This window comes from Musca autumnalis, unplaced genomic scaffold (genome assembly GCF_047663935.1).
Source record: "Musca autumnalis isolate F117 unplaced genomic scaffold, ASM4766393v1 scaffold_1, whole genome shotgun sequence".
Taxonomy (NCBI): Eukaryota; Metazoa; Arthropoda; class Insecta; order Diptera; family Muscidae; genus Musca; species Musca autumnalis.
The window spans coordinates 97,304,091-97,318,461 of record NW_027411644.1 but is presented as its reverse complement, the minus strand read 5'-3'; the positions used below and the strand labels follow the sequence as shown (position 1 = coordinate 97,318,461).

Here is a 14,371-nt window from a genome sequence, read left to right as displayed (position 1 = left end):
ACCATAATGCTAGTCATTTTAATCGATATCTCATTAGTTAACAACAATGTGTTAAAAACGTTACTTTTTAAAAACAATTTCAATCACACAATGGGTTAATGTTATGTTTCCCTCTCTAATTCGATAGAAGTGCCAGAACGTCACTTGCATTTATTGTTGTCGATCTCTTCCAAAAATAGTTTTTTTTTTTTGAATTAATTACCAATGACAATAATATTGTGTAATACCTGTTGTACAACACAACGCGAACAACGTTAAACACAACATTTAAAGCTTAGAATTTCAGTGTCAATGATTTTTATGACAGTTGTTTAAATATTGAAAACACGTTACAATGGAAAATGATTGTGAATTGATATTTGTATTCGAATCTATGAATAGTATTTTTGTAGTTTGGTGCTATCTGTTAACAATTGTTTTATAGTTAGATGTTTGAAGCTTGCCTCTGGGAAGTTACAGTGTAAAAATTATGTTGTATTGTTGTTTTAACCTTGACAATGTAAAAAGTTTCCATTCTGTATTTTACTTGTTAAGAGCGGGTGGAAAGATTTAAAGTTTAAACTCGTCAACAACCAAGGTCATCTGATAGATGGAAGGCACTCATCGAATATATTGGACGTACGATTGATTTATGGAGCAAACCGTGATTCAGATCATTATATTGTTTCAGCAGAGCCTACCAACCAATTACACATAGTAAATAAAGTATTAACTGATACTACGCAAAAGCTGAAAATCAGCTCAAGTTGCAAAGACAGCAGACAATGGCAGAATACTTCAACATATCCAAATGATTAATAAAAACAATCCTCGCAGATATAGCACGTTGGTTACCAGTAAATGGTAGGAAAAGAGAAAAATGAAAATTTGTATTGGAGTGCGAAAATATCGAGATGAGTGTCCCAATGTAAAACCTTAAACCAATGGCTTTGTTGCAGATACGTCATATGTTTTATGATCACTGAAAATGTGAAATTTTAGGTAGTTCGGTCAAAAAATGTAGCTAAAATCCTCAAAACACCGAAAATCGGGAGGTATCATTATGTTGGGGCTATACGAAAACGTGGACCTATGATGAAAATTGTTGATGGAGAAATTGCGTGGCCACTGGGAATCTCAAAAGTCAAGTTATAGGCATTTCGGTAAAACAATTTAGCTGAAGTCGTCAAAATACCGAAAATCGGGAGGTACCGTTATATGGGGGCTAACCAAAACGTGGGCCAATATAGCCCATCTTCGAACTTGACCCGCATTTGGGAAAAAGACACTCGGGTGCCAAAACAGACGGACATGGCTATTTTATCCTAACACTGAATTTCATCCAGATCAAGGGCGGTACCTCCAAATCTTGACTTATGGGGTAGCAAATGATTATTTCAATGCGTTACAAATGGAAAAACAAACTTAATATAAAAGTTTAACGGTAGATCCACGCATTAATATAGCCCTTAGAACTTTACCGCACCATTTTTCGTATTTCGCAGGTTCTAGCCTCACCATCCAACCGAAATGAAAAACAACCCCCACCCCCCCTGATTTTCGATATTTTGAAGGATTTAGCCATATTGTCCAACCGAAATGACTAAAATGTTGTGTTTAGCCTTCATATACATATTTCTGTGAGTTTATTAAGTACATCAAAATCTGCTTTAGAGGTGTATTTTCCATAGGCATGGGCTATATCGGTCCAGATTATACCTCCAGATTTTAGGGATTTTCTCAACCAAAAACTTGGTTGGTTGAATAGCCCCATTTAACGGTATTTTGACGTTCTTAAATAAATTTTCAAACCGAATTAGCTATAATTTGACATTAAAGGCTCCTAGCGGTCAGAAAACTTATCTACCAATAATTGTGGACATAGCTCCATGTTTTGGAATAGCCCTCATATAATGGTACCACCCGATTTTAGGTATTTTTACGTTTTATATTTTCAGACCAACTTAGCTATAATTTGCATTTAGTGTTCCAAGTTCCTTTCGCGCAAACAGTCATTTTAGTTGGTCACCATAGGATTTGTTTATGTATTGGGAGCATGGACTTGCCTGCGAATCAGAATCACGAGGACTACCCTAGATGCATATTTTAAAACAATCGTCGAAAAGCCTTTAAATTGTGCATAAACGAACATTTTAATTTTAGTTTGTGCCAAAATAAATTTTCAAACCGAATTAGTTATAATTTGGCATTTAAGGCTCCTAGCAGTCAGAAAGCTTATCTACCAAAAATTGTGGATATAGATCCATGTTTTGGAATAGCCTCCATATAATGGTACCACCTGATTTCAGGTATATTTACGTTTTATATTTTCATACCAACTTGGCTATAATTTGCATTTTGTGTTCCAATTTCCTTTCAGACAAAGCAGACATTTTAGTTGGTCACCGTAGGATTTTTGATCACTGGGCGTATGGACTTGCCTGCTGTAATCAGAATCACGAGGACTACCTTAGATGCATATTTTAAAACAATCCTCGAAAAGCCTTTAAATTGTGCATAAACGAAGTTTTTAATTTTAGTTTGTGCCAATAGGGTATTTAGAACACTTGGAACATTATCTCAGGATGTATGAACATGCTCCCCAAAAAAAACTTGCCCATGAAAAAACTAATACCGTCGCTCGGATAAGCTTTAACAAAAATTCAAAACGATTCCAAAGCAAACCATAAACTGCTTTGTTTTAATTTTGTTTGGGAGTTACCGGAAGGACTGGTAGAAATACTGACTGACTGGTAGAAATATTACGACGTGCAAAGTATGAAGCAAATCGGTTTCTCCGAGAGTTTTCGTGCGCACCATTTAATCGAAAAACGTGAACTTTTGTTGGGGAGGTACCCGAATGAATGGACCGGACTATATTGAACTTAAACTTAGTTTACGGAAAATACTACGAGGCCCAAAATTTGGACTCAGTCGGTTGATCCGTTCGAGAGTTATCGTGCGCTCCAGCCAAGCACCCACTAAAAATGCATGTAATTACGGGCATTCGTATTGCAATTGTAAACCGAAATTTTGCGTTTTCACAACGTATAAAATTTATTTTCGATCATTGCAAGTACCATATTTCATGTTTTCAAATGACTGGATCCCGTTTAGAGTATGGAGGTAGAAGCTCCGGATAAATCTTATGTCGAGGAAGTCACATCGGAACTTGGCTTCTAGCATAGCCTAGCCTGAGTTCGGCTTCAACGACGGATATTTCCAAATAACAAAATACCATAAAATGCGACTACATATCCTCAATGATTTCACTCGGTAAAATATCGTATCTAACGTAAGACAGAATTACGGCGACATGTCAGCATACAAAATGCTAACGTTTTTGTTAAAAAAAATCATTATTAATTTCTTAAAAACGATTAAAACCTTTCTCAAAATTCATTGGGTGGAGCAATAACCCTATCTTTGAAATGCAATTCATATTGTCAAATTCCTCCTGCCCTAACACACACACACTCCAGGAAACAAAGTGCAAATGCCATTCCGATGAAAGATGTTGGCAATAAATAAAAACTCTACCTGAGGTAAATGGAATCATAACATGCGATTCAATCTAAATGAGTCTGACGTTTTTCAAAAGCATAAATAAATGAATGGTTGTTTGTGTACGCCAATATGTATTTAATAAAACCACTTTTTATTGTACAGATTTTTGCAATCACAATTCTTTCTTTATTCCCGACCAGAAGAAAAGAATTTAATTAATTTATTAAATTAAATATATTTACCAGCAGATAACAGTTACAATCAGAGTTCATTAAAATCAGTGTGTGTAGTAAAAAAAAGTCCCCAGTTTCACATACAAACGTCAGTCAGTTGTATTAAATGTATATCAACTAAAGAATAAAATGACAATCAAGAATAAAAATACAATATTTATTCGTTGATAATAAACAGAGTAAACTATTTTACTTTCTTTTATTCTTTATTCATCAAATGGAGGGCAGTTTGCAGTTACTGCCATTGTTTGATTAACTGAAATCAAAGTTGAACATTGAGGTGGGAATGCGAATGGTCGGTCATTCTGTGTATGCTGGTTGATATTTGCATTCAAAAAGGTGAAGTCCAAAAGATTGTGACAAAAACTAGAACGAATCTAAAGTAATGTATTAGCACATATCGCTCCTATTCAACAAAAGGATGGTAACTCAAAATAGCAAAAACAACGTCGCATAGACATCGCTAAGGTGCTGTTGAACATCAACAACAGCGATCCAGATTACCTCGACAAGTAAGAACGACGTTAAGTTCTACCGGGAAGACTTTTTATACCTTCCGCCACGAACTTTATTGAATTACATATGAACAATTAGTAACTACGAAGCTCTTCATCTACGTTAAGTCTAAATTCTTGAAGGAGAATAATATTTTAACTTTATACCGACAAATTTCTATGTGGAGGTTTTCTACCCACCGTGAGTGCGGTTCTATGGGGGCTATATGAAGTCCTATATCCAATACTGCAATACAGGAAATTCGATGGATGGGGAAAAGCGTCACAACAACATCTAAAGTTGACGCACTGGTACATCTTCCTGTAGAGACCACCAAGGTAATTTGGTAACTGATACAGATAGTGTGCTCAGGATATGGCAAGATCATTTTTCCAAAGTGTTGGTATCCAATAGTAGCGAAGACAACGAAGATACCACAGATCCAATCCCAGAAGATGGTATTGAATGTATACCACCTAGGCATGACGAGGTAAAGTCAGCAATAAACCGGCTAAAGAATAATGATTTTGAACAGAAGGCGACACGCTGATAAGGTGTATGCAACAGCCAGTTAGCACCATCTGGCAGGAAGAACGAGTACCAGACGATTGGAACCTGAGCATCCTGTGCCCTGTCCACAAGAAAGGAGATAAGACTGTATGCTCTAACTATAGAGGCAGAAGTCGTCTCTCTATTGCCTACAAGATAGTGTCAGGGATATTATGCGAAAGACTAAAGCCTATGGTCAACGAAATAGTTGTGCCATACCAATGCGGCTTTAGACCTGTCAAGTCCACCATTAACTAGATATTTACCCTACGGCAAGTCCTGAAGAAGAAACAAGAGATGCAGATCGGCACCTACCACCTTTTTGTCGATTATAAAGCAGCCTTCGACAGCCCCCTAAGTTCAAAGGTATTCCAAGCCATGTCTGAATTTGGTATCCCCTCAAAGCTCATTCGGCTTTGCAAGATGACTTTAACTGATACTAGGTCCGCAGTTAAAATAGGAAAGAACCTCTCCAAACAATTCAGTACCAAAAGAGGTTTCAGACAAGGAGACAGCATTTCGTGTGACCTGTTCAACATTCAGCTGGAAAAGATTATACGAGATGCAATGGTCAAAAGAAATGGCACAATATACACCGATAAACACATGTTACTTGCTTATGCTGATGACATTGACATCATGGGACGATCAATAAAGGAAGTAACTGATACCTTTAAGAAGGTCGGAGGAGAATCAGCAAAAGTGGGTCTGGCGGTAAACGGCGAAAAGACAAAGTTGATGGTAGGACCAATAGTGGAAGTTGGTTCCTATAATTTTGAGATAGTAAAAGACTTCGTCCAACTCACAAAGACCAAATACCAAACTTCAGCCACTTCGTTGTTATAAGGAGGCTAAACTTTTCAAAATCCCGAAAATCGGGAGGTACAGTCCTATGAGGGCTTAATAATTTTCAATACAAAACTTCCTGGGACTAGTAGAAACTTCATATAAAATTATAAAGCTCTATAATAAAAATTGCGACATGTACCTTCATTTCAAAATGTCATAACTGGGGACCAAAGCCCAATAATCCCAATGGAAACATCCAGAGAATACCGAAAAAGAGCACGTCAAGTTCAAGAGCACGAAAATCCGGAGTTACTCTTCCGTGAGGGCTATATGAAAAGGTGGATTTATACTGATAATTCCCTTCTGGAAGAAGAAGAGCCATTCTTTACCAAAACGTGGACCGATATAGCCCACTTCCAATACCAAACATCTCAGAAGTAGTACATGTATACCAAATTATAAAGCTCTGGATACGGACGGATGATATGGTTATATCAATTTACAATCTTTATGTTGCTCGAGAATATATACTTTATAGGGTATCCGACGAATATTTCGACACGGTGCTCTTGAATCAAATTTAAATGGAAGGTGCTTACACCTGGGAAGTTTTTGCGGATTCTGAAACTACAATGTTCATAGATGAGAAAAATCAAAAAACTAAAAAAATCGCCCGAGCGCTTTTTAAATAAATCGCGATTCAAGTTGACATTTTTAGGGGTTGTTTAGGTTTTTGCGATCTTGCTTGAAAACCGCAAGTTCTATCAAAATGGAAATAAAGAAAATATTGTAGCTATCAAAATTCTCTACAAGATTGACCTTAATGATATTTTCGTAGGTTTTACAACTTTTAAGATATAGAAGTTGAAATTGGGACAATTCAAATTCAATTCTATTCTGTATCGTCTCCTTATAAAACAATGTCATGACTGCGATTTCCCAACTTAAACTTATATATCTAAAAAAGTGGTACAACCTAGGAAAAATTACATAAGCCAGTCTTGTAGAGAATTTTTACAGCTATAAGATTTTCTCAGGTCCCATGCTGATAAGACTTGCCGTATTCAAGCAAAATCGCGAAAGCCTAACAAAAAAACCTAAAAATGTAAACTGAGCTTCTTTATCTCAAAAATGGTACAGCCTGAGAACAAGTCATAAACGTCAATCTTCTAGAGAATTTTCACAGCTACAACATTTTCTTTAGCCCCATTTCGATTGGACTTGCGGTTTCCACGCAAAATCGTGAAAACCAAAAAACACCTTAAAATGTGAATTTTGACCGCGATTTATTTAAAAATCTCTACAGCGATTTTTTCTTGTTTTTGGATTTTTCTCATCTATGAACATTGCTGTTTCAGAATTCACAAAAACTTCCCCTGTGTACGCGGTTTTCATAAAAATTTAGTTAAGGCGCACACTTCAAGGCATTGTCTTATAAGGGGGCGCAGTCAATCCATTGTCCTAATTTGAACTTCTATATCTCAATAACGTTAAAAACTACGAAGATATCATAAAAATCAGTCTTGTAGAGAATATTCATAGCTACAACATTTTCTTTAGTCCCATTTTAATGAGACTTGCAGTTTCGAAGCAAAACCGTGAAAACCTAAAAACCCTTAAAAATGTCAACTTGAATCGCGATTTATTTAAAAAGCGCTCCGGCGATTTTTTTTAGTTTTTTGATTTTTCTCATCTATGAACATTGTAGTTTCAGAATCCGCAAAATCTTCCCAGGTGTAAGCACCTTCCATTTAAATTTGATTCAAGAGCACCGTGTCGATGTGTTACAAAAGGAAAAACTAAGTTAATTATACCCTCGATATTATGGTGGAGGGTATAAAAACAATGAAATCAACATGTGTTTCCGAGAAATAACTCTCTTTTTATGCCATCAGCATTTCTGCTAACGAGGGTATATACACTTTCATACGGGCAAAATGTGCCTCATCGAAATAACGGACCCCAAGTATGTTTGGGCGAAATGTGTTTCAGACAATTTGGAGTTGATTTGGCCATGTCTGTCTGTCTGGCTGGCTGGAGCGCACTATAACTCTGGAACGGATGAACCGATTCGGTTCAAAATTTGGCTTTCATAATATTTTGTCCAAACTTAGTTTAAGTTCGAAGATGGGTTATATCTGTCCATTCCTTCCGGTACACCCCCCACAAAAGTTCGGAAATGATCGGAAAATTTGAGCGCACTATAACTCTCGAAGTAAGTAACCGATTTTATCTATACTTTGCACATCGTGAAATTTCTACCAGACTTAGCTGAGGTTCAAATGTGGACTCCATCGGCTCACTCCTTCGGGTACCTCCCACACAAAATGTTTAGTTTAGTACCTGTTCACGAATCGGTTTGATTTTTGTTGTAACAACTTGTATTTACTGCCCCCATATAACGGTATAGGTTTCATCAGGGGCAAGTCCATAATTCCTGAGAAAATAGCCTCAAAGGTACAAAAAAGCCATATGACACAGTGGGTAGTGCTTGGAGCGCAAGATAACTCTCGAACGGATCTGCCGATTCGGTCCACAATTTGGTCTTCGTAATATTTTGTGCAATCTTAGTTTAAGTTCGAAGATAAGCCATATCGGTTAACTCCTTCAGGTACGTCTCGAAGAAATGTTATCGGATTATCCCTTCGATAGTTATGGTGCGCACCATTTTATCTAACAATTTTGAACTTTTTGAGGTAGGTTTCGTCTTGTTTGCCACCGTTGTGCAATGGTATGCACACCCGCCTTGCACGCTAAAGGTCGTGGGTTCGATTCCCAGGCCAGGCAACTTCAAATTTTCAACGGTGGCAAAATACCCCTCAGTGATGTTGGCGACATTTCCTGAGTATTTCAGCCATGTAAAAACTTCTCTACAAGTGGTGTCCTTAGGACACGCCGTTCGGACTCGGCAATAAAGAGTAGGTCCCATAACATTGAGCTAATATGAATCGGGGTGCACTCATTGATATGAGAGAAGTCTCCCCTGTCCCGTCTGGGATGTTTGTGGAACAAATATCGTCTTTTTTAAGTTTGGGCAAAATATTATGAGGTGTACAATTTCGACCACATCACTTGATCCGATTTGAGAGATATCGTAATATGAAATATGCACTCATTGTGCACCCCGACTTATATTAGCTCAATGCTATGGGACCTACTGTTTTTAACGCCGAGTCCGAACGGACTCACAGTCTATGTACCCTCAGAAGCTTAATGACACCTCGTTAGCACCTCGCTTTATCGAAATAATGGTTTTAGACCCCAAGTATGTTTGGACGAAATCCGTTTCAGACGATTTGGAGTCGATTTAGCAATGTCTGAGAAAATGGCCCGAAAACTGTAAAACACCCCTATGATACCATGAGTAATGGCTCGGGAACGGTCCAGCCGATTCGGTCCAAAATTTGGCCTTGGTAATATTTTGTCCAAACTTAGTATAAGTTCGAAAACGGAAAATACCGGACAACACTTGCCGGTACTTAACCCCCTCATGTCAGTAAAATGGCTGAACGGAGCAACCTATTTGGTCCAAACCTTGGACATCCTAATATTTTCTCCTTAGGGTACCTCTCTTACAAAAGTTAAATATTTTTTAATGCTTAGTTTAGGATCTGTTCGAAGATCCTTTGAAAAAGTATACTGATGCTATTCCTTGTAGTCTTGTTTACGGCGGTATTATTTTTTTCATTGGCAAATCCATGATTCTTGACTTAGCGGTCCAAAACCTGTAAGTTATACGGTGACCAACTAAAATGACTGGAGTGTGCGCTATCTATAGAAAAGAAATGACTCCCAAAATAAAACCCTCTTCCAAAATGACATAGTCCATTATTCATTCCTTCAATTAAATAGTTTTTCTTTGGCAAGTTCATAAGTCCAAAGGGCCACAAAATCCTAAATACGAGTAAATAATTATTGGGGAAAAGGATTTTTGTTGCGTAGTCGGTATTCGATTCTATATTGTCCATAGATGAAAGTTTCAATTCACACAGGCTGAGGGTATATCTCTATCGGCAAAGCCGACTGATACGTATTTACTTAATTAATTAGGCATTGCACCCTTCCCGAGAATGTTTCGAATAATCATTGCACAGTCTAACAAAAATCGAAATTATTTCCGCTGGGTATACATATACATTAGGCCGACCCTAGAGAACCAAAAAAAAAATTGTGGAACTCCAACACAACAAAAATTTATCGGTTAACGATAACCCGTGTCCCCTAACCGATCTGCAGGCCACAATTATTTTCCAATCTACGAAAAAATACCAGTTCAAAAATGTATGATATTGCTCCAATGCGCATATATAAACAATTATAGGTAATTTTTACCCTATAGCATAGCTTATATCAACATCGGGTCCGATTTTCATAATTTTTTGTAGAATTCGTTTTTTAGCCACAACATTGAACTGGTAAAGTTTTTTCATCGATTGGACCATAAATTCGACCTTTGGAGGATTTTTGTAAAAATGTGACTTTGGTCCTATACAAATTACTATGGATACAAAGATCGCTCAGGTATAGCCGATAGCCATACTATTATTGCTTTTTTTGGTTCATTGTTATTGCCTTATTATAAATTGTCAACACTTTACCATGGCTCAAAGTGAGTACACTTGGGTTAATCCTTTTTCCCAATTGTCATTTGCTTTGTTTGCTATACCAAACAGATTAAATGACAAGGCATATTTTCATACTTCTTATCAGTTAAAATTTTTTGAATCACAATAAAATCTTCACATTCACGTGTACATACGTATATATTTTTTTAATTATTTTCTAAAATGTTCTTTTGTTTGTGGATTTGTTTTCCACTCTTTTCTGTTATGTATAAACACAGATTAAATAATATACGATTTTGCATTTAAACTAAATTTTAATTTACTTTATCTTATTTGTTTCAATCACTACTGTCGTTGTTGCTGTTGTTGTCATTCAAAATGTATAGCACAATATTTTAATTAGATTCAGAATTTATACACAGATTTTCACACTTTTTTGTTATACCTTTTTTGTTGAATAACTTATCCTCGTATTATATGTTGTTGTTGTTTTTTTTTTCAGTAACTATTTTTGTTTTTTGTTATTGCACCAAATTCAAGTTTCAGTTTTAAACTGAAACACTATTAATTTTACACGATTATTGACAACGAATTAGCTACCGTAAAAAGCCGCCGATACGCCAACACCGTGTTTATTTGTCGTGCGTAATTTTTGAGTAATTGCAGTGTTATTGGTTGCAATGCACTGCACAATTGCCAATTTTGGGTCACAGCAATCAATTTTTTTTTTAATTTTTTCTTATACAGATTTAAATATTTATTATTTTATGTTGTGGTTTTTGATCTTGTTGTTGTTGCACCGTGTCGCGTCACCTTATATTTATAAACAAATTAAACCACCTTTAAACAAATGTTTCGATTTCTTTTAAAACATCAAACACCAACACCAATTCTTTCCAAAAACAACATTACAGAGAAGCAAATCTCAGTGGAACAACAAGAAAATTAAAAAAAAAATCGAAAAAAACACGCTTTGAATATTTATTTATAATGGACAAACTTTGGGATGCTTGTTTTGTTTTGATTTAATTTTTTGTTTTATATTTATTTTCTTTGGAATAAAAAATAAACATAAATTCGTCTTTCGTTTTGGAGCGATGCCAAATAAGAACCGCCGGTACGGTTGCCTTTCTGTTTGAGACTACGGCTATGACTGACTGGCTGGCTGGCTGCTTAGATGATTGAAGCACTGAATTGTTGCGGCTGTTTGGTTGGACGCAACGCATTTGGAGCTGCTGTTGTTCTCCGTTTTGTTTATTTTGCTTTGAGGGTGGTGATGGTGGTGCTGGATGTTTGATTGGGGCCTGATGATGTTCGTTTAGTTACTTGGTCGAACGAATGCGCCAAAACCGAAACGTTCAGCAACAGTTCCACTGGCAACAAAAACATCATCATCCTTAGCAACATCGATACTCATTATTATCATAAAGTATATAATCATCATCATTATTATTCTCTGTCGTAATAATCATCAACGAAGCAGCAACAGTTGCCGCAAAACAACTTGTCTTCTTCACCATCCTCCAATCTATTAAACGACTCTCTGCTAGTCTGATTATGGAATCAAATTCTTCTCTGTTGCTCATTTCCTATTCATAATGACTGATAAGGCTAATGATAAAGATGTTGATGATGATGACGTCGCCGACATTCCCATATGGCCATAATTGTTCTGACAATAATTATGTTACCTCTATGAACCTGGCTAAGCGTATTCACAAAAATATCTACATATATTTATTTTATCTTGACATTGGAACGGGGAAAATACAAATTAGTGCTGCTCTTATCAATAGTGCAACTGGCTGTTTTGAGCACATCCACATACCGAATTGAAAATATGTAAATGATTTATGTATCTCAGAAAAAATAAAAGATAATAGAAGAAAATGTCAAGGAAAATTTTTGAATTATTCTAAGAAGTGTTTTGAAAAGAAAATTAATAAACAAATAAGAATAGCGTTTAGTTCGGCTGGGCCGAACTTTTTATAAGTAAAATGGAACAATTAGTTTCCATGCGTCACGTCAAGGCTTATTCATAGAAAAAGTGGAATCTGCTAACTGGAGTATAGCATATATCTTTTAAACATGGTTTAATACCAATGAGACATCGATGTTTTATAGCCTTTCAGAATCGACCAACCATTCTCAGCGCGAAAAATACGTAGCCCCAACGATTACTAAATACCACATCAGCCATTTCGGTTAAATAATGTGGCTTCTGGAATATTTTATACCCCCATGGAAAACTAAATACAAAATTACAGCCATTTCGCCGAGATATTGAAGCCACAACCTTCAAAATACAGAAAATGGGGAGGTGCCGTTCTGTGGGGGCTATATGAAGGCGTGGACTTATACCGACAAATTTCCGATGGAAATTTTAATACCACAACGAAGATTAAATACCAAATTTCAGCAATTTCGGTGGGATATTGAGGCCACAACTTTCAAAATACAGAACATCGGGATGTACTGTTCTATGGGGGCTATATGAAGGTGTGGACCTATAGGGACAAATTACAGGTGGAAAGTTTTATGCCACCAACAAAGACTAAATACCAAGTTTCAGCCATTTCGGTGGGATATTGAGGCCACAACTTTCAAAATACAGAAAATCGGGACGTACCGTTCTATGGGGGCTATATGAAGGCGTCGACATATACAGACACATTTCAGGTGGAACGTTTTGTACCCCCCAACCGAATCTAAATACCAAATTTCAGCCATTTCGCCGTGATATTGAGGCTAAAACCTTCAAATATCGAAAATCGGAGGTACCGTGCTATGGGGGTATATGAAGGCGTGTGACTATACCGACAAACTCAAAGTTCTACGTCCCCAAGGAAGACTAAATACAAAATTTCAGCTATTTTGGTGGGATATTGAGGCCACAATCTTCAATATACCGAAAACCGGGAGGTACGGTTTCGACAAAATTCAGATGAAAAGTTTTATACCTCCAACGAAGACTAAATACGACATTAAGTTATAGTGAGGCTAAAACCTTCATAATACCGAAAATCGGGAGGTTCCGTTCTATGGGGGCTATATCAAAACGTGGGGTACATCCCCATTTTCAATACCAAACATCCTAGGAGTAATATAAACTTCTATACAAAATTATAAAACACTATCTTAAAAATTGCGACCTGTATCTTGATTTCAGCAGACAGACGGTCTAGTCGACTTTTTTTGCTCAGTACAATCACAGGAAACAGAAACGCGAAGGGCCCAATAAGTTGTTCAAATCGCCCTACCCTATTATGAGTACTTAAAATCACAATTTTTGTAATTTCATCGACCTTTTTATTGGTTTTAAAAATGAAATATTTTTGAGCTTAAGGACAACAAACATAACACCTCAAGGTATTTAAAATGTTGCACTTCGTTAACTTCCCTGTAGGAAGTCTGTGTCCATAATATGGATGTGTTACAAACGGAATGACAAAGTTAATTATACACAACTTTGTCATTCCGTTTGTAACACATCGATATATTCGTCGGAGACCCTATAAAGTATATATATTCATGATCAGCATAAAATTTTAAGTCGAAATAGCCATGTCCATCTGTCCGTCTGTTAAAACCAATATACAGCTCGCAATTTCAGCCCACGTATGGATATAGACACCCCATAGAATGGTCCATCCCGATTTTCGCTAGTTTTAATGTTTAAGCCTCATATTATCTCCGATATCGCAGAAGGTTGGTATTCAGTCCTTTTTGAGGCTGCAAAACTATTCCTGAGAAAATTTGCAGTACAGATCTACAGTGCCTAACAATTTTTGGTAATTTTAATAGTTTTAACCTTAACCGAAATGTCTAAAATTTGGCATTAAGTCTTCCTTTGGGGCTACAAAATATTCCCCCCAGAAATTTAGTATGGAAAGGTCCACCTTTTAATATTGCATTTATAGAACCGTACTTTAGATCGAAAATATATGACTCCCAAAATATGATCCACTCCGCAACACATTTGAGTTTTAATCCAAATATATATTTTTGTCGGCAAGTTCATAACTCCAAAAAGGGCCACAACATCTGAACACCCTCGAATACATAAATATTGGGAAACAATTTTTGGTTGCGTAGCCGGTATTCGGTTCGATATTGTCAACAGTGCAAGTTCCAATTCTCACATGCTGAGGATAAATCTCAGTCGGCAAAGACGTCCTTTTTTATACCCTCCACCATAGTATGGAGGGTATATTAAGTTTGTTTTTCCGTTTGTAACGCATTGAAATACTCATT

At 36.6% G+C, this 14,371-nt stretch overlaps 1 protein-coding gene across 3 annotated transcripts in view; it reads right to left on the bottom strand.

Annotated features, from left to right (window-relative positions):
- Irk1 (Inwardly rectifying potassium channel 1) overlaps nt 1–11,357 on the bottom strand; it is a 136,169-nt gene extending 124,812 nt beyond the window's left edge. Inside the window, exons 1-2 of one of the 3 annotated variants that reach the window (XM_073986159.1) lie at nt 11,118–11,267; nt 10,563–10,930 (exon numbers count right to left, since the gene is read on the bottom strand). The gene's annotated coding sequence lies outside the window, so the exon portion shown is untranslated. Of the gene's footprint in view, nt 1–10,150 lie in introns of all 3 variants that reach the window. The other 2 variants (XM_073986138.1, XM_073986148.1) reach the window with 2 other exon arrangements.
- Nucleotides 11,358–14,371: the final 3,014 nt, after the last annotated feature.